Source organism: Macaca fascicularis, chromosome 4 (assembly GCF_037993035.2).
Source record: "Macaca fascicularis isolate 582-1 chromosome 4, T2T-MFA8v1.1".
Classification (NCBI taxonomy): Eukaryota; Metazoa; Chordata; class Mammalia; order Primates; family Cercopithecidae; genus Macaca; species Macaca fascicularis.
In genome coordinates, this window is record NC_088378.1 from 128,730,316 (window position 1) to 128,757,252 (window position 26,937).

At 42.6% G+C, this 26,937-nt stretch overlaps 1 protein-coding gene across 3 annotated transcripts in view; it reads right to left on the reverse strand.

The window, feature by feature from the left end:
- Positions 1-26,937, reverse strand: part of BICRAL (BICRA like chromatin remodeling complex associated protein) — an 89,077-nt gene that overhangs the window by 56,733 nt on the left and 5,407 nt on the right. Inside the window, exon 2 of one of the 3 annotated variants that reach the window (XM_045390906.3) lies at positions 4,018-4,113. The exons of the other annotated variants lie outside the window; for them this stretch is intronic. The gene's annotated coding sequence lies outside the window, so the exon portion shown is untranslated. The remainder of the gene's footprint in view (positions 1-4,017; positions 4,114-26,937) is intronic. 3 annotated transcript variants of the gene reach the window in all.

Sequence of the window (26,937 nt, forward strand, 5' to 3'; positions counted from 1 at the left end):
CGGAGCTTGCAGTGAGCTTAGATCCAGCCACTGCACTCCAGCCTGGGTGACAGAGTGAGACTCCGTCTCAAAAAAATATATATATATGTGTGTGTGTGTGTGTGTGTATAATTTATATATATGTGTGTATATATAATTTATATATACACGTATTCATATGTGTATGTGTATATATATGTATATAGCCTAGTGAAGATGGCTTGAACTCAGGAGGTTGAGACTACAGTGAGCCTAGATTGCACCACTGCACTCCAGCCTGGGTGACAAAGTGAGACCCTGTCTCAAAAAAAAAACCAAAAACCAAAAAAACCACCAAGAGCCAATACAAGATACCTTACCAAAAACTGCTGACATTTGCTTTACTTGTAGTAAGTTGCTATAACATGAGTCATAACTTACCAATAATTTACAAACAAATTTACCTCTAAAAGGTGCTGAGGTTAGCAAATTATTGACAGACTTTAAGCAGACATGAACTAAGGAATAGTTGCAGTCTTCAAAATCACATTTTTACCTCCTGACCTATTGAAGGTAAAATGAACTGCAGTCACTTTATTTTTACTGACATATTTACTACTTCCAGTGTTCTTCCTTCTCTTAAGTAAATCCAGATTTCCATCTGGTATCATTTTCCTTCTCCTGAAAGGAATCCTTTAGTATTTTTTGTAGTGCAGGTCTTTGCTGATGAATTCTTTCAGTTTTGATATATCTTTAAAGAGTGTGAGATGGGCATGGTGGCTCACGCCTGTTATCCCAGCACTTTGGGAGGCCGAAGTGGGCGGATTGCTTGAGTCCAGGAGTTTGAGACCCTCCTGGGCAATACGGAAAAACCCCGTCTCTATAAAAAGTAAAAAAATTAGCTGGGCATGGTGATGCGCACCTGTAATCCCAGCTACTCAGGAGGCTGAGGTGGGAGGACCACCTGAGCCTCGGCAGGTTGAGGCTGCAGTGAGCCATGTTTGTGTGACTGCATTCCAGCCTGGGAGACAGCAGAGATTCTATCCCCCACCCCCCAAAAAAGTGTTTCTCTTTCCTTCATTTTTGAAATATATTTTCACTGGGCATATTAAGATTGACAGGGTTTTCTTTTCCTTTCAGTTCTTTAAAGATATTGATACACTGGCCAGGCGCGGTGGCTCACGCCTGTAATCCCAGCACTTTGGGAGGCCAAGAGGAGGGGATCACAAGGTCAGGAGATTGAGACCATCCTGGCTAGCATAGTGAAACCCCGTCTCTACTAAAAATACAAAAAAAAAATATATATATATATACTGATGTACTGTTTCTCATTTGCATTATTTCCAAAGAAAAGTCTGCCATCATTTTTACCTTTCTTTTTTTCATAATGTGTCATTTTTTCCTCTGGACACTTTAAATATTTTTCTCTTTACCACTAGTTTTAAGCAATCTGATTATGAAAAGCCTTGGTGTAGTTCTCTTCATGCCTCCTGTGGTTAGGGTTCACTAAGCTTCTAGAATCTGTAGGTTTATAGTTTCCCTCCAATTTAGAAAATTTTAGAAATTTAGAAAAATTTCAGCCATAAATTTGAAAAAATTTTTTCAAATATTTTATGCCCCTCCCTCTCCTTTGGGGACTATAATTACAGTTATATTATTAGACTATTTGAAGTGTCCCACAGCTCAATGATGCTGTATTTTCTTTCAGTCTTTTATTTTTTTAATTTAATTTATTAATTTGAGACAGGTTTTTGCTCTGCTGCCCAAGCTGGGACCACAGGCACCTGCCATCATGCCCAGCTAATTTCTGTATTTTTTGTAGAGACAGGGTTTTACCATGTAGTCTAGGAGGCTGGTCCTGAACTCCTGGGCTCATGCGATCCTCCTGCCTTGGCCTCCTAAAGTGTTGGGATTACAGGTGTGAGCCACCATGCCTGAACTTTTTTAGTATTTTAATCTCTCTGGCTTTCATTTAGGATAGCTTCTATTCATATGACTTCAAACTCATAAATATTTTCTTCTGCAGTCTCTAATCTTCTGTTAATCCCATCCAGTAAACTTTTATTTTAAAACACTGTAGTTTTCATCTCCAGAAGTTCAATTTGGGTCTTTTTAATATACTCCATGTCATTATTATTAAAAAAATTTTTTTTGCTTTTTGTCTTGGCCCAAGATGAGATTCCATGCCATTATTTGTTTAATCTTTCCACTATTTTCTTGAACTTATGTAAGATAGTAACAACTTAAATAAATTTTTTTGAAGAGGCAGGGTCTCACTGTGTTGCCCAGGGTGGTCTTGAACCCTTAGTCTCAAGTGATCTTCCTGCCTCAGCCTCCCAGTGATGGGATTACAAGCATGAGCTCCACAGCGGGCTAATTTTTGTATTTTTTGTAGATACCGGGTTTCACCATGTTGCCCAGGCTGGTCTCATACTCCTGGCCTCAAGCAATCCACCTGTCTCCACCACACAAAGTGTTAAGATTACAGGTATAAGCCACCTCATCTGGCCAACAGTTTCTTTACAAAATGTCTGATCCTTTTAAGGTTTGCTTTTAAGCTTTGTCAATCTTTAGTCTAGAAGTCATTTTGCCCTATATTGAGGCAATAAATACCTCATTTGATATTCTATGAATTACAAGGAGTTTTGCACTCTTGCAGATGGGAACACAAACTATTCTCTGCCCTATGTGAGCTCCAAATAGGGTTCCTTCCCAGAACTTAGGTAGTTTCCTCAAATACATCAGTTATCAGCTAAAAACTTGAGAAAGACTCTGCAGATCTCCAGATAGTGAAGTGTAGTGCTGCCTCTCTCTGGTACCCTGCCCTGTGAAGGTAGGCTTTTTTTTTTTTTTTTTTTTTGAGATGCAATCTCGCTCTGTTGGGAGGCTGGAGTGCAGTGGCGTAATCTCGGCTCACTGCAACCTCCGCCTCCCGGGTTCAAGTGATTCTCCTGCCTCAGCCTCGGGAGTAGCTGGGATTACAGGCACATGCCGCCACGCCCAGCTAATTTTTGTATTTTTAGTAGGGACGGGGTTTCACCACGTTGGCCAGGATGGTCTCGATCTCTTGACCCCGTGACCAATTGGCCTTGGCCTCCCAAAGTGCTGGGATTACAGGCGTAAACCACCGTGTCTGGCCGAAATTAGGCCATTTTAACCTCTCAGAGACATCAACTCAACTCAGGAAGATTATCAGCCTTCCTGTGGGTTCCTCCTCCCCTAATGAAACACTCTTGACAGTAAGCTGGGTCAGTTACAGGGCTCATCTCATTTGTTTTGTCCTCTCAGGAGTCACTGTCCTGTGCTGCCTGATATCTAATATCTAAAAAACCATTATTTCATTATATTGTGTCTGACTTTTACCATTTTTACACAGGAAGTTAAATCCAGTCTCGGTTACTCAATTTTGGCCCCATAGTCATTTGTAAGGTCTTGAACCAAATCTCTCGAAGGGGTTATATGAGTTCATCAGCAGAGATTATAGGATCAGAGTATTCAGAAAGAGGGAGGATAGGAGAAATGAAGAAGGAAGGAGGACAGATAATTAAATTGTTTACACAGTTTTCTCCTGTGCCTCCTTTAGTTTTCTACCCTTGAAGAACAGCTTAGGGAATGAGAAAGGCTCCTTCTTTAATTCCTATCTTTAATAAAACTATTCAATGGTTGTAAAGAATATTCATTTAACAAACATTAGCGCCAGGTACTATGCTAGGGAGTGGGAATACAAAATAGTATGACATAAATGTAATAAATGTAAAAATCCTTCACATTTTGTAGAACAGAAGAAGCAAGGCTGAAAAGTGAACTACTGTGTTTGAGCAAACAATTTTCCAATGGGTGTCACCATCAAAAAGTTATGCCATGAATAGCCAGTTATGCAGGGCAAATAACTATTCATGTTGATAAGGATATAAAGTATTCTCATCTTATTCTTTTTACTATATTGTAATTGTACTGTGCTGTTAAATTTTGTAATTGCAAGACTTCACCTTCTGGCATGGTTCCCGTTTTGAAGGAACTCACTTTCTTTTGGAAGACAGACATGCAACAATTCATTACCATTGCAATGTGAGAAGTGCTACAATTTTTGGCAGGAGTTCCCAAGCTTCTTCAGGTGAAATCGCTGGGCTTTTTGTGAAATAATATGACGTTTTGCTAGAAGAAAACATGACAATATTTTCACAATTATATCCATTTGGGGAGAAAAGAAGCTGTCAAACTCAGCATGATTGGCTTTAAGTTTTTTAGTTATTATTCAACCAAGGATTTCTTCATTTATTTTGTCACTAGCTAGGGCCTTCTAAAAGCAAGGAGAAGTGGGTGGAAAAGAGTAAGGCAAATTGTTACAAGAAAAACTTAGAAATTTAAAAATTCTGCCGGGTGCGGTAGCTCACGCCTGTAATCCCACCACTTTGGGATGCTGAGGTGAGTGGATCACCTAAGGTCAGGAGTTCGAGACAAGTCTGGCCAACATGGTGAAACCCCATCTGTACTAAAAATACAGAACTCAGCCAGGTGTGGTGGCATGTGCCTGTAATCTCAGCTACTTGGGAGGGTGAGGCAGGAGAACTGCTTGAACATGGGAGGCAGAGGTTGCAGTGAGGTAAGATCATGCCACTGCACTCCAGCCTGGGCAACAGAGCAAGATTCTATCTCAAAAAATAAATAAATAAAAATAATAAAAATTCCCAGCTGGGCATGGTGGCTTATGTCTATAACTCCAGCACTTTGGGAGGCTGAGACAGGCGGATCAGTTGAGCTCAGGAGTTCGAGACCAGCCTGGGCAACATGGCAAAAATCCTATCTCTACAAAAACTACAAAAAGCTGGGTATGGTGGCTTGGACCTGTGGTCCCAGCTACTCTGGAGGCTGAGGCAGGAGAATTGCTTGAATCCAGGAGGCGAGGAGGCTTGAATCCGAATTGCTTGAACCTCGGAAGCAGAGGTTGCAGTGAGCCAAGATTGTGCCACTGCACTCCAGCCTGGGTGACAAGAGCAAAACTCTGTCTCAAAAAATAAATAAATAAATAAATAAATAAATAATAAAAAATTCCCGGATGGGCGCAGTGGCTCATGCCTACAATCCGAGCACTTTGGGAGGCCGAGGCAGGTGGATCACAAGGTCAGGAGATCGAGACCATCCTGGCTAACACGGTGAAACCCCGTCTCTACTAAAAATACCAAAAATTAGCCGGGTGCGGTGGCCGGCGCCTGTAGTCCCAGCTACTTGGGAGGCTGAGGCAGGAGAACGGCATGAACCCAAGAGGTGGAGCTTGCAGTGAGAGGAGATCTCACCACTGCGCTCCAGTCTGGGCGAAAGAGTGAGATTCTGTCTCAAAAAAAAAAAAAAAATCCCAAAGTTGGAAAAGGCGATATTTAACATAAGTGATAAACCTGGTTCATTTCATGAAATGAAGAATTTGAAGGTCTTTAAATTGCTTTAATTCCTATTTGAGGTAGGAATGAGGTGGGGCAGAAATAAGCCTAACAGCAGACATAAAAAAGAATGAGTTCATATCTTTTGCAGGGACATGAATGAAGCTGGAAACCATCATTCTCAGCAAACTAACACAGGAACAGAAAACCAAATACTGCATGTTCTCACTTATAAGTGGGAGTTGAACAATGAGAACATAAGGGCACAAGGAGAGGAATAACACACATCAGGGCCTGTTGGGGTGGGAGGGTGGGGGCTAGGGGAGGCCAGAACTTAAAAGTATTAAAAAAAAAAAAAAGAAAGAAATAAGCCTAACATATTAAGCAATCCAGTTGGCAAAAATAATGTGCTATAACATGGGGGAAAGAGTGACCAACCATGAAGGGGGCTGGGGAGAATTTCTGGCAAGGCTTTACAGAGGCTGGGGACACAGGGCAAGGACACTGAATTTGGAAGTCACAGGGCTTGTTTTGGATACTGACATTGACTAATCATGTGACGACGAAGAAGCTCCAACCTCTGGGTCCCATTTCCCATTTGTTAATGAACTTAATAGACCACATCAGTGAGTTTTTAAAACTTGGGACCCAATATTCTTTAAGGTATCCAGGAGCTTCTTAGAGGCTTAAAATAGCTGGTGGTGGTGGAGGCACTCTTGACACTCCCACCTCTCCCCACACACACCCTTCAGCTGAGTAGCTCAACTCTCACTCAACTGCAAGAAAAAAGTTTGAAAATCATTTAACTTAGCCAGCTCCCAAACTCCCAGAACTCTATGACTTGTCATCTATTAAAAAGGAATGACCATCAGCAATGGTGAATCTGGCAATGTAAACAGGAATCCGTGAAAATCAAGACATCCATGATTATTTTAGCAAGCAAGACAATAGCTATACATATAGGGCCCATTTCATTAAGGTAAACTCTAACAGCTGGGCACAGTGGCTCACGCCTGTAATCCCAGCATTTTGGGAGGCTGAGGTGGGCGGATCACCTGAGGTCGGGAGTTCGAGACCAGCCTGACCAACATGGAGAAACCCCGTCTCTACTAAAAATACAAAGTTAGTCGGGCACGGTGGTGCATGCCTGTAATCCCAGCTACTCAGGAGGCTGAGGCAGGAGAATCGCTTGAACCTGGGAGGTGGAGGTTGCAGTGAGCCAAGATTGCACCATTGCACTCCAGCCTGGGCAACAAGAGCGAAACTCCATCTAACAACAACAAAAAAGATATTATAGTACTACCCTCAAAAACAGGAATCTCATCTTATTTGTCTTTACATCCCCAGCAAATAGCACATAAGTGGGTATAATAAATATGGAATAAATACCCAGGATTTAAATATAAGGCAGCTGTATTTATTCACTTTTCCTTGAAAACTTCAGTTTTCCAAGCTCCCAAAGACCTTGCCTAATTAAAAGCTCATATAATTCCATAATTCTAGGTTAATCCTGACACATTTACAATTTTACAGAGTCCATCAGCATTGAAATTCTATAATCCCTGATGAATTATAAATATATCATTCTGTTAAATTTTTTTCAGTTATACAGGTGCGCACTACCACACTCGGGTAATTTTTGTTTTTTTTTTTTTTTTGAGACGGAGTCTTGCTCTTTTGCTAGACTGGAGTGCAGTGGTGTGATCTCGGCTCACTGCAACCTCCGCCTCCCAGGTTCAAGTGATTCTCCTGCCTCAGCCTACCAAGTAGCTGGGACTACAAGCGCGCACCACCACGCCCAGCAAATTTTTGTACTTTTAGAGATGGGATTTCACCATGTTGGCCAGGATGGTCTCAATCACTTGACCTCAGGGATCACATTTTTAAAAAAAAAGAATCAGTATCTTTTAGAAATCCATACTGAAATAGGCATGAATGAAAAAAAAAATGACATCTGAGATTTGCTTCAAAACAATATGAAGGCCAGGTGTGGTGGCTCACACCTGTAATCCCAGCACTTTGGGAGGCCGAGATGGGCGGATCATGAGGTCAGGAGATCGAGACCATCCTGGCTAACATGGTGAAACCCCGTCTCTACTAAAAATACAAAAAATTATCTGGGTGTGGTGGCCGATGCCTGTAGTCCCAGCTACTCGGGAAGCTGACGCAGGAGAATGGGGTGAACCTGGGAGGTGGAGCTTGCAGTGAGCCCACATTGTGCCACTGCACTCCAGCCTGGGCGACAGAGTGAGACTCCATCTCAAAATAAATAAATAAATAAATAAATAAATAAATAAATAAATAATAATATGAGGCCGGGCACGGTGGCTTACACTTGTAATCCCAGCACTTTGGGAGGCCAAGGTGGGCGGATCACGAGGTCAGGAGATCCAGACCATCCTGGCGAACACAGTGAAACCCCGCCTCTACTAAAAATACAAAAAAAAAATTAGCCGGGCGCGGTGGCGGGCACCTGTAGTCCCAGCTACTCAGGAGGCTGAGGCAGGAGAATGGCGTGAACCCGGGAGGCGGAGGTTGCAGTGAGCTGAGATCGCGCCACTGCACTCCAGCCTGGGCGACAGAGCGAGACTCCGTCTCAAAAAAAAAAAAATAATAATAATAATACTATGAACTGGAGTTGGTTATTAAAAACATGAATGGCTGGACATGGTGGCTTATGCCTGTAAGCCCAGCACTTTGGGCAGCCGAGGCGGGTGGATCACTTGAGGTCAGGAGTTCAAGAGCAGTCTGGCCAACATGGCAAAACCCTGTCTCTACTAAAAATACAAAAATTAGCCAGGCCTGGTGATGGGTACCTTTAATCCCAGCTACTCGGGAGGCTGAGGCAGAACTGCTTGAACCTGGGAGGCAGAGGTTGCAGTGAGCCAAGATCATGCCATTGCACTCCAGCCTGAGTGACAAGAGCAAAACTCTGTCTCAAAAAACAAACAAAACATGAAAAACCACTGAGCACAGTGGCTCATGCTTGTAATCCCAGCACTTTGGGAGGTCAAGTGGGCGGATCGCTTGAGTTCAGGAGTTTGAGACCAGCCTAGGCAACATAGCAAAACCCTGTCTCTACTAAAAAATACAAAAATTAGCTGGGCATGGTGGCACATGCCTGTAGTCCCAGCTACTTGAGAGGCTAATGCGGGAGGATCAACAGAGTCCGGGAAGTGGAGGTTGCAGTGAACCCAGATGGCGCCATTGCACTCCAGCCTGGCCAACAGTGTAAGACCCCTGTCTCAAAAAAAAAAAAAAAAAGAAAAAAAAAAAATTAGCCAGGTATGGTGGCACATGCCTGTGGTCCCAGTTACTGGGGAGGCTGAGGTGAGAGGATTTCTTGAGCCCAGAAGGTCAAAGCTGCAGTGAGCTATCGTTGCACCACTGCCCTCAGCAACAGAGTAAGACTCTGTTTCAAGAAAACAAAAACCATGGACTCCTGTCCTCCGCTACCCCAACCCTGGAGATTCTGATTCACCTGGAATCTGGGGTTACTAGTTGCCCTCGGGAAAATTTCAAGCAAATTGGGGAACCTGTTCCAGGTCTGAGTGGAGTCAGGTGGGACCTGCAAACAAGGGCCTCAGGCTGACTCAGAAACACAAACTGAGGCTCCAACTCTCCAAACTTAAGGGGAGAATCCTGTTTCTTGGCAACCTGACTGAAGGAAAGATGCTGTGGGCAAAATCTTATTTGGGAATGCATCACCCTAAGCCACATTCAGTATCAATCCTTTTTTACTCCTTCCCGCCAAATAATTCCTCTACTTCTTCCTTCTCCTCTTTAGCACATTGACTCATATTTACATTAGAAAGTCAGCTCCATCAGGGCAGAGGTTTGTGTCTGTTCACCAATGACCCTTGGCACCCAGAATAGCCCCTGGCACATAATAGGAACTCAGCAAACATTTTAAAAAATGAACTTATCACCCTTTCTAATGTGTTGGTCACAGGATGGCAAACCTGCAACAGAACCAGGCACACAGGGAGAGTGTGTTTAGTCACTTTTTCTTGAAAACTTCAGTTTTTCAAGAAAGCATATTTTTCTTACTTTGGAGACCAGGTTATTCCTATAGGAGAACAATCTAAAGTGGAAAACAAAGAACTTTATTTAAGCTGACAACATACAATAGGGCTAAAGTTATTTTCCACTACTCCCTTACCGTCTATTCTAGCCCACTGCCACTCTCCTAGCCTCCAAACACAATGATGTACTTTCCCAGCATCTGTCCTTGTCCAGGTGACAAATTTCCTTACCTGAAATGCTCTTCTTCCTCTCCCATGTCTACTGAAAATACAACCATTATTCAAAATTAGTTTGGATCTGATCTCTGTGAATCCGTCTCTGACAACCTCAGCCTGTCTTCATAATTCTCTGCCCAGAATTCTGACAGCAGCAACACTGATCAGACACTGCTCTGTGTGATAATCTTCATTATGCTTATCTTCTGTTCCCAATTAAAGCAGCGCAGGCTGGGCATAGTGGCTCCCGCCTGTAATCCCAGCACTCTGGGAGGCCAAGGCAGGAGGATCGCTTGAAGCCAGAAGTTCAAGACCAGACTAGGCTACACAGTTAGACCTAATATTTTTAAAAAAGCAGAGCCCAAATATAAATGAATACACAACCATAACGTGCTATGAGAGTGCTGATGAGACAGCATTTAATTCTCCCATCCCAAAGGCAGACAACTTTTAGGCTGTATGGTTTTTTTGCCATCAGAGAGCTGAATATACTGGCCCATTACAATAGGCACTAGCTAGCCTATCTCTACCCATCCCACTTGTCCCTGTAAGAAACCCTTAGTTCTTTGCTTCCTTGACCACCTGATGTCCCCAAAACTTATCAGTTTTTCAATTATTTGACTTTGCATATTCCTTTTACTTTGAAGACATTCCTACCCACCTCCAAGCGGTCAACTGACAATGCCTACTTATCCTGAAGGTCTTGAGTAAAATGATACTGCCTTTCTTTAGTTTTATTTAAATCCTGAAGCAAAATTCATTATTCACTTATTCATATCCCCTAGAGGACATCTGACATCTTACCAGCACCTGACACATGTATGACAATACGGCCATGTGCCCCATAACAACTTTTCATATACAGTGGACCACATACATGATTATGGTCCCATAAGAGTATAATACTGGCTGGGCGCAGTGGCTCACGCCTGTAATCTCAGCACTTTGGGAGGCCAAGATGGGCAGATCATCTGAGGTCAGGAGTTTGAGACCAGCCTGACCAACGTGGAGAAACCCTGTCTCTACTAAAAACACAGAATTAGTCAGGCCTGGCACATGCCTGTAATCCCAGCTACTTGGGAGGCTGAGGCAGGAGAATCGTTTGAACCCAGGAGGCAGAGGTTACAGTGAGCAGAGATCGTGCCATTGCACTCCAGCCTGGGCAACAAGAGCGAAATTCCGTCTCAAAAAAACAAAAAACAAACAAACTATATATATATATGTATATGTATGTGTATATATGTGTATATATAGTATGTGTATATATATGTGTGTATATATATATAATATTGTTAGTGTACCTTTTCTGTGTGTGAATAGGATTAGACACACTAATGCTTACCATTGTGTTATGGTTGCCTACAGTATTCAGTATAGTAACATGCTGCACAGTCTTGTGCCTGGGAACAATAGGCTATACCATACAGCTTGGGTCTGCAGTAGGCTAGATCATCTAGGTTTGTGTAAGAGTACTCTGATGTTCACAAGATAATGAAATTGCTAGGGCATTTCTTAGAACGTATCCTCATCCTTAAGCAACACATGAGTATACTTGTTTTTTCTGGCTTTCCCGTTGGCTTACAAGTTCCATGAAAACTGGATGAGTTTCCTTTCATCTCTGTGTTAGCAGAGGGTAGGGCAATGCCTGATACATATATGCCTAATAACCGTTTACCCTATGCAATTACTTTCGTAAGATTCTGGTTTCCAAAGGACATTTTTAGGGGTAATGTCAGTTACTAATTTACTTTCCAAGAATATGCACCGAGGCTACATGTGAGCACTTTTTCATGATGGTACAGCACAGACTCTGGGATGCAGGCCTGGTCCTCCATGGTCCAGGATCCACTGGCTAATGTTGGACCCTTATCATCCAGCCAGGCATCTATCAAGCCAGTGTAAAAAAAGTGAGGAATCAACTGATCCCCACATCTTCTCCAAATCAGACCATTTACTTCTCTCAGGTGTAAGCAAATACAAGTTTTAAAGATCCACAGAATAAAAGATTGTGTGTCCTTCCAAGATAATCCACTTAATATTTAACAAACCTCCTTACAAAGGGATTTATGTGCTGAACATAAATATAAAATAGTTATTTGAAGTCTCCAAACATTTAGCACAGTAATTTATTATATTAATAATAGTTGTGTTCATCAAAAGACTCGGAAGTAAATATCTAAGTTGAAGACATTTACTAAGTTGAAGGCATAGTCAGGTATGGGTTTAAGGTCTACTGAGTATACTAACACTAGACCTTAAAGAAAAGACAACTCTACAATATGTTAAAAACCAGATGCTGTGACAAAAATGTTTTTATACTTCTTTACTGTGTTTTCTAAGAGAGTGTGAGGGCATTTTGATAACTATGGAAAACCATACACAGGAAATGATTGAGAAATGAGGGGCTGGGCATGGTGGCTCACAGCTGTAATCTCAGCACTTTGGGAGCTGAGGAGGGAGGACTGTTTATGTGCATGAGTTCAAGACCAGCCTGGACAACATAAGTGAGACCTCATCTCTATTAAAAACAAAAAAAACTAAAAGCTAAAAGAGCCAAAAGTAAGTCTTACTTATATATTCTCAATAAAGACAAACTATCTGAATATTAAATAGAAACTGCTCTGATACTTATCTATTTCTAGTTTTATTCAGAAAAATATTTACGCATATATGTGTGTGTGTTTTTTGTTTTTTTGTTTTTTTTTTCTGAGATAAGGTCTTGCTCTGTTGCCCAGGCTGGATTACAATGGCATGAACGTGGCTCAAAGTGATTCTCCTACCTCAGCCTCCCAAGTAGCTGAAAACAAAGGTGCATGCCACTGTGCTAATTTTTAAAAAATTCATACAGAAGGGATTGCTCACCATGTTGCCCAGGCTGGTCTCAAACTCCTGGCCTCAAGGAATCCTCCTGCCTTGGCCTCACAAAGTGCTGAGATTACAGGTGTGAGTCACCATGCCCAGCATGATGATATATTTCATTAAACAAAATGGAGATTTATCTAAGTCATTTATGTTTTTCCTAAAGCAAAGGGAATTTATTTTAGGGAATACTTTTTTATTTTTTGTTTTGAGATGGAGTCTCACTCTGTCACCCAGGCTAGAGTGCAGTGGCGTGATCTTGGCTCGCTGCAATCTTGGCCTCCCAGGTTCAAGCAGATTCTCCTACCTCAGCCTCCTGAGTAGCTGGGATTATAGGTGTGCGCCACCGCATCTGGATAATTTTTGTATGTTTAGTAGAGACAGGGTTTCACCATGTTGGCCAGGCTGGTATCGAACTCCTGACCTCAAGTAATCTGCCTGCCTTGGCTTCCCAAAGTGCTGGGATTAAGGCATGAGCCACCATGCCTGACCTATTTTAGAGAACATTTTAAATGAAATAAAAGCAATAATACTACGAATATGATTTTTTCCACTTTTACAGACTATGGACATTTTTGTACAATGCCAGTCATAAATAGTAAAAAAGACGGGACTCTGCTGTTTGCATTCCTAGCCCACAGTCAAAACATTCACTAAAATACAGTATGGTAAAAATTGAGCTATTAAAGTCAAAACTGCTTAATAGTAGGACACCATTTCTTGGTGTCATTTAAATATATTCTGGTCCCTATGTATGGAACTGCTTTAAAAAATTCAAAATGTCAGTAATTATAAACAAAATGTAGATTTCTCTCTCTCTCTCTCTCTCTCTTTTTTTTCTTTTAAGAGTCTTGCTCTGCTGGCCAGGCTGGAGTGGAGTGGCTCGATCTCGGCTCACCGCAGCCTCCACCTCCAGGTTTCAGCAATTCCCCTGCTTTAGCCTCCCAAGTAGCTGGGATTACAGGCACCCACCACCATGCCTGGCTAATTTTGTATTTTTAGTAGAGACAGGGTTTCACCATGTTGGCCAGGCTGGTCTTGAACTCCTGACCTCAGGTGATCTGCCCATCTGGGCCTCCCAAAGTACTGGGATTACAGGCGTTAGTCACTGTGCCCGGCTGTATATTTCTTTTATTAAGCATCAGCATTAGCAATCTGATTAAAGTTATTATGAAAACTCTTGACTCTCTTTACTCTCTGTCAATGAGTAACATTCAAAATATTTTGGTTTTATGGCGTGTTCCAAGAAAAATAAGCCCTATGAAAATAATAATGTTAACAAACAAAATTCCATTTTACAAAGTCAACGTTACCATGGAAGATACACTGAAGATTCCCTTTTATAAAGATAGACTCAAACAGAAAATGTGTGGACATAGCCAGATGTGCTGGTGGGCGCTTGTAGTCCCAGCTACTCAGGAGGCTGAGACACGAGAATCCCTTGAACCCAGGAGGCGGAGGTTGCAGTGAGCTGAGATCACACCACTGCACTCCAGCCTGGGCGATGAAGCGAGACCCTGTCTCAAAAAAAAAGAAAAGAAAAAAGAAAAAAATGTGTGGACAAAATCAGTTTCCTAACAAGGAGAAAACAAGTGTGCTTTTATTTAAGCTTAAAAATGATTTAAGTCCGGGCACGATGGCTGAGGCTTATAATCCCAGCACTTTGGGAGGCCGAAGTGGGCAGATCACTTGAGGTCAGGAGTTGGAGACCAGCCTGGCCAACATGGCAAAACCCCATCTCTACTAAAAATAAAAAAAATCACTTTGGGAGGCCGAGGCGGACAGATCACAAGGTCAGGAGTTGGAGACCAGCCTGGCCAACATAGTGAAACCCTATCTCTACTAAAAATACAAAAATTAGCTGGGCGTGGTGGCAGGCACCTGTAATCCCAGCTACTTGGAAGGCTGAGGCAGGAGAATCACTTGAAGCTGGAAGGCAGAGGTTGCAGTGAGCCGAGATTGTGCCATTGCACTCCAGCCAGGGCAACAGAGTGAGACTGTGTCTTAAAAAAAAAAAACAAAACAAAAACCCCAAAATTACCTGAGTGTGGTAGTGCACGCCTGTAATTCCAGCTACTTGGGAAGCTGAGGCAGGAGAATTGCTTGAACCCGGGGGGCGGAGGTTGCAGTCAGCCAAGATCGGGCCACTGCACTCCAGCTTGGGAGACAGAGCAAGATTCGGTCTCAAATAAATAAATAAATAAATATTTAAGAAAGAATATGGACAAATATATTTGTAGCATATTATTCCAAGCAAGGTTTTACAATGAGTTTCTACAAACAGTTTAAAGATACTGATTTAATGTCATCTTTTTAAACTCTCTTTAAGAGACATAAACTTCTGTCTACTGAAATCTTTAATAAATCCTAAGAAACGCCATGTGAACTGGAATTTGTATTGTAATTATTTGTATCAAGAGACCATGAGATACATAGTTTCAGTTGGAGAAGATGAAAAACTTCTGGACAAGAACGGTGGTGATGGGCCGGGAGCGGTGGCTCATGCCTGCAATCCCAGTGCTTTGGGAGGCCAAGGCTCGAGGATCACAAGGTCGAGAGATTGAGACCATCCTGGCTAACATGGTGAAATCCCATCTCTACTAAAAATACAAAAAATTAGCCAGGCATGGTGGCGCGTGCCTGTAGTCCCAGCTACTGAGAAGGAGACTGAGGCAGGAGACTCCCTTGAACCCAGGAGGCGGAGGTTGCAGTAGGCTGAGATCACACCACTGAATTTTAGCCTGGACGACAGAGCAAGTGTCCATCTCAGAAAAAAAAAAAAAAGATTTAGTGGTGAATCTAATAACTACCCTCATTTGGAAGACAGTAATATTTCAAGATATTTGCTAATATAATGTGATATAATAATATTTCAGCCAGGTATGGTGGCTCCTGCCTATAATCCCAGCACTTTGGGAGGCCAAGGCAGGAGGTTCATTTGAGCTCAGGAGTACAAGTCCAGCCTGGGCAATATAGTGAGACTTTGTCTCTAATATATATTTCTACTGGGTAAAAAATTTCCAGGCACTTTTTTTTTTTTTTTTGACCAATAATGATTACTATTTATCATTGTTCTTTAATCATTTTTAAAATTATACTTTAAGTTCTAGGGTACATGTGTACAACGTACAGGTTACATATATATACATGTGCCATGTTGATGTGCTGCATCCATTAACTCGTCATTTACATTAGGTATATCTCCTAATGCTATCCCTCCCCCTCCCCCCACCCCACGACAGGCCCCAGTGTGTGATGTTCCCCTTCTCCAGGCACTGTTAATACAGTCAAGCCCTCCATATTCATGGGTTCTGCACCCCCAGATTCAAACGACCACAGATTGAAAATATTTGGGAAAAATAAAACAAAAAATGACAATATAACATCAAAAAATAATACAAATTTTAAAATGATATAGTCTAACAACGATTACATAGCATTTACATTGTATTAAATATTGTAAGTATTCTAGAAATGACTGGCTACTGTGGGCATGCTGCCTATCGGGTAGCTATGCTCTGCAAGGAGCAGTAATAAAAAATAAAAATTAAAACAAATCTAGAGATGATTTAAAGTATATGGGAGGATCTGTGTAGGTTATATGCAAACACTACACAATTTGTTTTCTAATTTTATTTATTTATTTAGAGACAGTGCCCAGGCTGGAGTGCAGTGACTTGATCTCAACTGACTACAACCTCCACCTCCAGGGTTTGAGCGATTCTCCTGTCTCGGTCTCCCGAGTAGCTGGGACTACAGGTGCCTGCCACTACCCCCAGCTAATTTTGTATTTTTTGTAGAGACAAGGTTTCATCACGTTGGCCAAGCTGGTCTCAAACTCCTTGCCTCAAGTGATCTGCCTGCCTTGGGCTACCAAAATACTGGGATTACAGGTGTGAGCCACCATGCCCGGCCCACCTTTTTTTTTTCTAATTAAAAAAATTTGTTTTCTTTTTCTGGTTTATGTGACTCTTTTTTAGATTTATTTTAATTTTAGATTCAGAGGGTACATGTGCATATTTTTTACATGGGCATATTGCATACTGGTGGCGACTGGGCTTTTAGTGTACCCATTACCCAAATAGTGAACACTGTACCCAATAGGTAATTGTCAACCCTCACTCCGCTCCCTCCCTACCCCCTTTTGAAGTCCCTAGTGTCTATTATTTCCATCTTTATGTCCATGTGTACTGTTGTTTAGCTCCTACTTATAACTTAGAACGTGTGGCATTTGATTTTCTGTTTCTGAGTTAGTTCACTTAGGATAATGAACTCTGCCTCCATCCATGTTTCTGCAAAGGGCATGATATCATTCTTTTCCATAGCTGGGTCCACCATTTTATTTATTTATTTTTGAGACAGAGTCTCACTTTGTCACCAAGGCTGGAGTGCAATCGTGGCTCACTGAAACCTCTGCCTCCCAGGCTTAAGCGATTCTCCTGCCTCAGCCTCTGGAACAGCTGGGATTACAGGTGCGTGCCACCATGCTCGGCTAATTTTTGCAATTTTTGTAGAGACAGGGTTTCACCATGTTGGCCAGGCTGGTCTCACACTTGACCTCCTCAGGTGATCCACCTGCTTTGGTGTCCCAAAGTGCTGGGATTACAGGTATGAATCACTGCACCGGGCCTGTAACAATTTAATAATAAAAAAAGCAGTGATAGCTGAGACCCAAATGGGTTGACATTATGTTAATGCTTCATATGCATGATCTCACTTAGTCCTTTCAAACTCCCTCTGAAAGGTAAGTCCTCTCTCCAGAGGAAGAAACTAAGGCACACTCCCTCAGGGAAGTTACTCACTCAAGGCAGTACCTACAGCAAGATGCTAGAACTCAGATCGGTCTGGTTCCAAAGCTGTTACTTTTTTTTCCTTTTTAAGTCAAATCACTCCTTGCTTGAAAACCTTTAGGATTTTTTAACATATAAGAGAAAATTAGCCGGGCGTGGTGGCTCACGCCTGTAATCCCAGCACTTTGGGAGGCTGAGGCGGGCGGATCACAAGGTCAGGAGATCGAGACCTTCCTGGCTAACACGGTGAAACCTCGTCTCTACTAAAAATACAAAAAATTAGCCGGGTGTGGTGGCGGGCACCTGTGGTCCCAGCTACTCGGGAGGCTGAGGCAGGAGAATGGCGTGGGCCCGGGAGGCAGAGCTTGCAGTGAGCCAAGATCGCGCCACTGCACTCCAGCCTGGGCGACAGAGCGAGACTCCGTCTCAAAAAAAAAAAAAAAAAAAAAAAGAGAAAATTAAAATACTTTGGCCTTACATTTAGTGCATTTCACAAGCTGATCACAAGGTCCCTTCCCAGCCTTCCCTTTTCTCTCTCTTTTTAAACTTCTCAATTCATCCAAAGAAGTCTCCTTACTGTCTGCCTCTCTTATAAAATCCCAACCTAACTTTGTTCTTTTCCACGTAAGTTCCTCTGCTTATGTATCTTTTCCTGGTCAACAAAATCTTCCTTTTCCTTTAGGCTCCAGTTCAAATTCCATTTCTTACATGTAACCCTTGATAGTTCATCTTTTTTTTTTTGAGATGGAGTTTCGCTCTTGTTGCCCAGGCTGGTGTGCAATGGCACGATCTCAGCTCACCGCAAGCTCTGCCTCCTGGATTCAAGCGATTCCCCTGCCTCAGCCTCCCGAGTAGCTGGGATTACAGGCACATGCCACCACACCTGGCTAATTTTGTACTTTTAGTAGAGATGGGGTTTCTCCATGTTGGTCAGGCTGGTCTCAAACTCCTGACCTCAGGTGATCCACCCGCCTTGGCCTCCCAAAATGCCGGGATTCAGGCATGAGCACCGCACCTGACTGACAGCTCATTCTCTTTTACCCACATCGCATCTGTCCGGAAATCCCACTGGCTATACCTTCAAAATACATCCAGAATCCAATCACGTACCACCTCCACTACCATCTCTCTGGTCCAAGCCATCATCATCTCCCACCAGCTGTCTCTGCTTTTGCTCTTTTATACTCTAGAATCTATTCTCAACCCAAATTCCAGAAGTGACCCTTTTAAAACAGATATCAAAACTCTCCAATGAACCTTCACTTCCTGTCATGTAAAAACCAAAATTCTTTTATGTGCTAGACTGTGAACACCCATAATGTCCTACACGACTGCTCTGCTCCTCAACCTCTCTGATCCCTTTTGATTCTTGCCCTTGCTACCTTGCCACACCCAGAACTCAAAATGCATGCTCATGTCTTAGGCCCTTTGCAGTGGCTGCTGTCTGCCTGGAATGCCCTTCCTCCAGATATCCTCAGGCTTAAGACTTTTTCAAGACTCTGCTCAAAGACAATCATGACCTTCCAGACAATCTTCCCACACCCCAGCACTCCCTATCTTCCTATATGTTTACCCCATAACATACTACAGAGTCTGCTTAGGTTTATTGTCTGTCTTTCCCAAGAGAACAGGGCTTTGATCTTTTGCTCACTGCAGCATCCTGGGAGCCTAGAATGGCACCTGGCACACATTATGTGCTCAACGTTTGCTGAATGGATAAATGAATAGATGCTGTCACAACACCTCAGTCAAAGGTTCTCTCTCCTTTTCTCTTGCTTATACTAATCATTTGGCACTTACCATACACTGTTGTGTAGTTTTCTGTGTGTACATATGATCCACCTGCCTAGATTATGTGTTCCTGTGCCCTCCAAATGCTCTGCACAAATTTAGCATTTAATAAATATTTGCTGATGAAATATCACTGCACTGCCTTTTTATTTCAGAGTAGATAGTGATGGTAATAATTTTCAAAACAAGACATTCCTCTTAGAAAAGAAACATTCTAGAAAGCAGTATGATGTAAGAAAAAAATATTTAATTTGAAAAGTTAATCTTAAAAAGAATGGAACATATCTTAAAGGTGCATATACATTATACAAAATCCACATCATGCTCTGAAAATATTTATTCTGTGACTTTCACAGCCTCTTATGTCCTAAAGATATGCTTGAGAGTCAAGCTCAAGGTAATTTTTGATAGTAAGGTAATTTGAGACATAGAACATATATGAAATAATAATTATATGTTGGGAATTGAGGTAATATATGACAGAAATAAAACAATGTGAAATAGGTCACATTATATATATATATATATATATGTATTTTATTTTTATTTTTTGAGACAGAGTCTTGCCCTCTGTTGCCCAGGCAGTGGCATGATGTTGGCTCACTGCAACCTCCACCTCCCAGGTTCAAGCAATTCTTGTGCCTCAGCCTCCTGAGTAGCTGGGATTGCGGGCGTGCACCATCATGCCTGGCTAATTTTTATATTTTTAGTAGAGATGGGATCTCGCTATGTTGGCCAGGCTGCTCTTGAATTCCTGACCTCAGGTGATGCACCAGCCTCGGCCTCCCAAAGTGCTGGGATTACAGGTGTGAGCCACCGCTCCTAGTCTTTTGTCACGTTTTAAAATCTAATAGCAAAAAGTTTTGGAAAACAAGTTAGACAACTTTCTAACAACAGATGTAGATCTTTTCAGTTACCTTGACTGTAGTTCATGCATAATTCTCTTTGTGAGTGTTGGTGGGGAGATCAGTAAATAGACTCTTGCATGACTTGCGGTTTCTTTTTTTTTGTTGTTTTTGAGACGGAGTTTTGCTCTTGTTGCCCGGGATGGATTGCAATGGCGTGATCTTGGCTCATTGCAACCTCCGCCTCCCAGGTTCAAGCAATGCTCCTGCCTCAGCCTCCCGAGTAGCTGCAATTACAGGTGCCGGCCATCACGCCGGGCAATTTTTTTTTTTTTTTTTTTTTGTATTTTTAGTAGAGATGGGTTTCACCATGTTGGCCAGGCTGGTCTCAAAGTCCTGGCCTCAAGTGATCTGTCCGCCTCAGCATCCCAAACTGCTGGGATTACAGGTGGGAGCCATGATGCCCGGCCACTTATAGTAAGTTCTTAATTGATATGTCTAGCTTAACCTTAAAACTTGACAATACAAATGAAAAAAGAACATAAAATATTAGTGCTCATAAAATATATAAAATAGAGTCAGGCATGGTGGAGTACACCTGTAGTCTCAACTACTTGGCAGGGGAAGCAGGAGGATCACTTGACTCCAGGAGTTCAAGGTCACAGGTACACGGCCAAACACACACACACACACACACACACACACACACACACACACACACACACAGTGAAAAGGGGTTAACTTCCACAGATTTCTCCGTCCTAAAACTCTCACAGATCTGGAGAATTACAATTCCAATGGGAAATAAGAATAAACCAACCTGGCCGGCCATGGTGGCTCATGCCTGTAATCCCAGTACTCTGGGAGGCCCAGGCTGGTGGATCACTTGAGGTTAGGAGTTGGAAACCAGCCTGGCCAACACGGTAAAACCCCATCTCTACTAAAAATACAAAAATTAGCGGCTGGGCGCGGTGGCTCACGCCTGTAATCCCAGCACTTTGGGAGGCCGAGGCGGGCAGATCACAAGGTCAGGAGATCGAGATCATCCTAGGTAACACAGTGAAACCCTGTCTCTACTTTAAAAAAAAAAAAAAATTAGCCGGGCATGGTGGCAGGTGCCTGTAGTCTCCACTACTTGGGAGGCTGTGGCAGAAGAATGGCGTGAACCTGGGAGGCGGAGCTTGCAGTGAGCTGAGTTCACGCCATTGCACTCCAGCCTAGGCAACAGAGCGAGACTCCGTCTCAAAAAAAAAAAAAAGATAGCTGGGCATGGTGGCATGTGCCTGTAAATCCTAGCTACTGGGGAGGCTGAGGCATGAGACTCACTTGAACCTGGGAGGTGGAGTTTGCAGTCAGCTGAGATTGTGCCACTGCACTCCAGCCTGGGCAACGGAGTGAGATTCCATCTCAAAAAATAAATAAAAGAAATAAACCAACCAGCCAATTTCTTTCTCTCCTTTTTTTTTGTGACAAGAGTTTCTCTCGTCACCCAGACTGGAGTGCAGTGGCGCGATTTCAGCTCACTACAACCTCCGCCTCCCAGATTCAAAGCAATTCTTGTGCCTCAGCCTCCAGAATAGCTGGGATCACAAGCACCTGCCACTACGCCTGGCTAATTTTTGTATTTTTAGTAGAGATGGGGTTTCTTCATGTTGGCCAGTCTGGTCTCAAACTCCTGACCTCAAGTGATTCACCCACTTCAGCCTCCCAAAGTGCTGGGATTACAGGCATGAGCCACCACATCCAGCATCAATGTCTAAATATACTTATTTGCACTTCTAAAAAGTCTCAGGGTTAAATTAAATCTAGGCCAAGCGGAGTGGCTTATACCTGTAATCCCAACACTGTGGGAGGCTGAGGCAAGAGGACTGCTTGAAGCCAGGAGTTTGAGACCAGCTTGGGCAACATAGCGAGAACTCATATCTACATTAAAAAAAAAAAAATTAGCTGGGTATGGTGGTGCACGCACATAATCCCAGCTACTCAACAGAGGCTGAGGTGAGAGGGCTGCTTGAGCCTGCGAGATGGAGGCTATAGCTATGATCATGCCATGGGACTCCAACCCTGGGTGATCAAGATACTGTCTTGGAAAAAAACCAAAAATGTTTGTAAGAAAAAGCTTCTTATTAAGAAAAGAAAAATGTTTCATAAACTTAATGTAGCCTAAGTGTATGGTGTCTATAAAGTTCATAGTAGTGTACAGTAATGTCCTAGGCCTTCACATTCATTCACCACTCACTGACTCACCCAGACCAACTTCCAGTCCTCCAAGCTTCATTCATGGTAACTGCCCTATGCAGGTACACCATTTTTTCTTTTGTGTCATATTTTCACTGTACCCTATGTTTAGATATGTCGAGATACACAAATACAGTCACCTATAGTATCCAGGTACAGTAACATGCTGTACAGATTTACAGTACAGGAGGAACAGGCTATATCATATGGCCTAGGTGTGTGGTAGGTTATACCATCTTGGTTTGCGTAACAGCACTCTATGGTGTTTGTACACAATGAAATCACCTAACGATGCATTCAGCAGAACCAATCCCTGTCATTAAATGGCGCATGACTGTATTTATTAAAAACCTATCAGAGGCCAGGTGCAGTGCCTCATACCTGTAGTCCTAGCACTTTGGGAGGCCGAGGTGAGAAGATCGCTTGAGCCCAGGAGTTTGAGACACGCCTGTGCAACATAGTGAGCTCCCATCTCAAAAAACAAAAACAAAAACAAAACCCGTCAGGGTCTCAAACAAGGTGAAGGTTTAACAAATATTATTTCTCTTCCCCCTCATTTTCTTCCTTGTGAAAATGTTTCCACTTCAGGCCAGGACACAAAGTTCAATTCCTAATGAAACAAAGTGTCCTGGATTTGGGTTCAACTGAAATAAACCATTTCTAGAAAGCCAGTATCTGTCATATCTTATTCTCTCACATTCTCAGACTCAGGGCTTTAATTTTAAGTAATGTTAAGTGTTTAATGTGTTTGCAAGATAGAGAGCAAAAGAACCCACAAAAACAGAACATGTTCGGTTTCACAACTTTATTACAAATAAATTTGTAAGTAAACAAATCATAACTTTATAGGTTAAAGTTGATCGGGATTAAGGAGAACCTGGGTATAAGATCTGATAACAGCGAGGTCTCAGGATCTTTTCCTGAGTGGGAGTACACACGAGGTAGGGAAGAGAAAACAACAAACCAGAACAAAGCTGCTGCTACTAGGTCCTCTTTCTTCCATCTTCCCACACAGCATTCTGACAGTCCCTGAGCTCTCCTCAACTGCACTACAAAAGGGCAGGCTACCCCCAGCACAGCCAAGTCCTGGGCTCCCTTTGCTAGCAGCCAGGCACCATGTTAGTGATTTCCACCTTAGGGCTTTCCTTTTAAAGTCCACACCCCACATGCCTTTTCAGTCAGCTCTCTCACCTCTCCATACTCATTTCACTCTTCCCCAACTCCCCCAGCCCACCTTCTGCCAGCTCCTTCACTCACTGTATTTTCCACTTCTACTATACAGAACATTATTCATCAAGCAAGAGCCATGCCATGCAGAAACGCATCTGGTATGCTACGTAAATCATGCTGTTTCACCCGTTTTCCCCATGGTGGATACATTCCAGATTTGCTCCTCTCACCTTTAACTCAAAGCTATCTTTCTCAGTGAAGAATGTAGACAGCTATTTTGAATTCCATCATCTACTCCATTCTTATTTTCTCTAATCTCACTTTACGGTTATGGTTTAGCCTATTTGGGGAGCAAAGAAAACTCATGAAAAAGGGAATGACAGCAGATTCAAAGAGGAAAGAATGGGGAAAAGAAGGTGGGGGGGTGCTACATACTTCCATTTGACATTGTTTAAGTAAAAAATGATTTTCTTGGCAGGATGCTGTGGCTCATGCTTGTAATCCCAGCACTTTGGGAGGGCAAGGTGGGAAGGCTGCTTGAGCCCAGGAGTTTGAGGCCAGCCTGGGTAACAAAGAGAGACCCCCGTCTCTACCAAAAAAAAAAAAATTTTTTTTCTTTAATTATCTGGGCATGGTGTTGCGTTCCTATAGTCCCAGCTACCTGGGAGGCTGAGGTGGGGGGATCCCTTGAGTCCAGGAGGTTCAGGCTGCAGTGAGCTACGACTATACCACTGCACTCCAGCCGGGGTAACAGAGTGAGAGACCCTGTCTCAAAAACAAACAAAAAACGGAACTCAATGCTTATTTCTCTCCTCTCCTGTTCTGTAATCAGATTTTTTTTCTTATCACTTGCACAGATCAGAACGTCAAATGCTATAACCCACCACACATTCAATGGTCTTGATTCTTTTTCTCACAGATCCCTCTAATACTATGAGGCATTGCCGATCTCTACAGAACACTGCTTTCCTTTTGATTCCCATCATTCTACTCTACCTAGGTTCTGCAAATACTGAGTCAGCAAATGTTTACTGAGTGCTCAACTTGTTTTGAATGCTGTGATAAAGGCTTAGAACAAAACAGTAAACATGGGAGCAAATAATGTAATATTCTCAGGTCCTATTCTAGAATCTCTACGTCTATAGGTGACTTATGCACCCTCAAGTTTGGTACCATGATAAGAAGACATACTTTCTCTTTAGTTTCAGTAATCTGAGATTTCATTTCCAAAGCAATTTTCTTCCATATGCAAATAACACCTCTATCTGCCACAAATATTTAAGTGTTCTTTTTTTTTTTTTTTTTTTGAGACAGTCTAGCTCTGTCACCCAGGCTGAAGTACAGTGGGGAGATCTCAGCTCACTGCAATGTCTGCCTTCCAGGTTCAAGCAGTTCTCATGCCTCAGCCTCCTGAGTAGCTGGGATTACAGGTGTGTGCCACCATGCCTGGCTATTTTTTTTGTATTTTTAGTAGATATAGGTTTTGCCATGTTGGCCAGGCTGGTTTCGAACTCCTGGCCTCAAGTGATTTGCCTGCCTCGGCCTCCCAAAGTGCAATTTTAACCATTTTTTTTTTCCAGGATTGGGAAAACCCTTTATTTCTCTATAGAATTACTGAATTTTAACTATTCAAAAGTGTTCGGTTGAGTGGCAATACATACATTCACATTGTTGTGAAATCAAGAGCCCTATCCAGCTTTAGAAATTTTTCATCTTCCCAAAATGAAACTCTGTACCCATTAACTCACTTTAAGCCAGTAATGATTTTCATGGCCTCCACACCGATTCTTCTCCTGCTTTCCTACTTGGCTAACATTTCAAGGCTCATCATCAAAATCACCCCCTTGCAACTACTCTCAAGCCTCTGGCACTGCTCCTCCTCCGTCAAACCTGCAGGGCAAAACACGAATTTTGGGTGAACTGATCACCTGCCTGCTCTTTGCTGCAGTCATAACAGCTGAATGTTGCTAGGAGAAAAATCACACAACTAGCTCAGCTGACTGGTTTCCCCTTAAATTCATGGCCCCAAGCCATGGTGAGGATTCAACAATGCCCAGCATTGAAACGACCTTGTTTCCCAGTTACTCAGTTCCTTGTCCTGTTGCTCAAGGTGAAGTGTCCATCTCTCCTGAAATCATCCACTAATCCACTATCCCTTCTTCGTTTAAGTTGCTGGCCTTGCGAAGAGACCAAGACTACCAAGACACTGTGTGGAACCCTGTCTCTACTAAAAATACAAAATTAGCCAGGTGTGGTGGTGCATACCTGTAATCCTAGCTACTTGGGAGGCTGAGGCAGAATTGCTTGAACCCGAGGTGAAGGTTGCAGTGAGCCGAGATTGCACCACTGCACTCCAGCCTGGGCAACAAGAGTAAAACTCCGTCTCCAAAAAAAAAAAAAAAAAGAATGCTGCTCCACTGGTAGTCTTCTGGATTAGTCTCACCTTCTCTATTAAATATTCTCATTAGCCTATCTAGTTCCCACTGTTTAAAAGAAAGGCCCTCTTCTTTACATAGGGAGACTCTGTCTCTACAAAAAAAAATTTTTTTTTTCATTAGTTGGGTTATGGTGGTGCACACCTGTGGTCCCAGCTACTCAGAAGAGGCTGAGGTAGGAGGATCACTTGATCACAGGAGGCTGAGGCTGTGGTGAGCCATAATTTGCACCATTGCACTCCAACCTGGATGACTGACACCTTGTCTAAAAAAAAAAAAAAAAAGCCCTCTTCTTTGACCCCATCTCCCTCTGAAGCCACTAAACTGTTTCTCTCCACTTTACAGCAGCAAAATTTCCCTAACTGTCGATATTCACCTCCCTTCCTACTCTCTCTTCAAAGCATTCCAATGTGGCTTGGACCACTTGTCAAAACAATCACCATCATGTTGTCAAATCCGAATAAACATTTCTCTATTCTCATTGTGTAACTTCTCAGCAGCATTTGACAGAGGTGACCATTCCCTCTTTCTTGAAAATAAAACACTCTCCCACTTTAATGGCTGAAACTTCTCAGTCTCCTTTGCCCAAGCTTTAGCCATTGTTAGTGTTTTAGGGTTTTTTTTTCCCCCACAGAGCTGGCTGTGTGGGAGGCCAGAGTTTTATTAGTCAAATCAGTCTCCTACGGCTTGATCTTAAGGCCACAATCTCAATCAGTTCCATGACATGCCATCTGTACACTAGTCACTCCCAAAATTCATGTGCAGTCTAGATCACTCCCCTCAGCTCGACTTAAATATTCATTGCCTACTTAACTCTCCACTTGGATGTCTCCCAAGTATTTCAAACATACAACAGGTTCCACACAGAACTCTTGCTACCCACCCCTCCCCACCTGTTCCTCCTCCAGTCTTCTCCAACCAGCAAATGGTACCATCAGCAGCCCAAGGCTGGGGCGTGCAACCTGAAGGCACCCTTGATTCCTCCCTCTCCCTCCACAGCCAACCTATTAAGCAAATCCTTCTGATTCCATCTCCAAAATATATATGTGAAAGCTGCTGTCTACTCTGCTGTATCTCATTGCCACTTTACTTGCCCGAAATACTATTGATCTTGGGCTACTACAATACCCTCCTAACTTCCCTGTTTCCTCTCTTCCTCTAAATAGTTATTTTTTAAAAAAATTATCACTGCCCAAATTAAAACCCCTCATTGCCATTAGAATAAAATCCAAAAA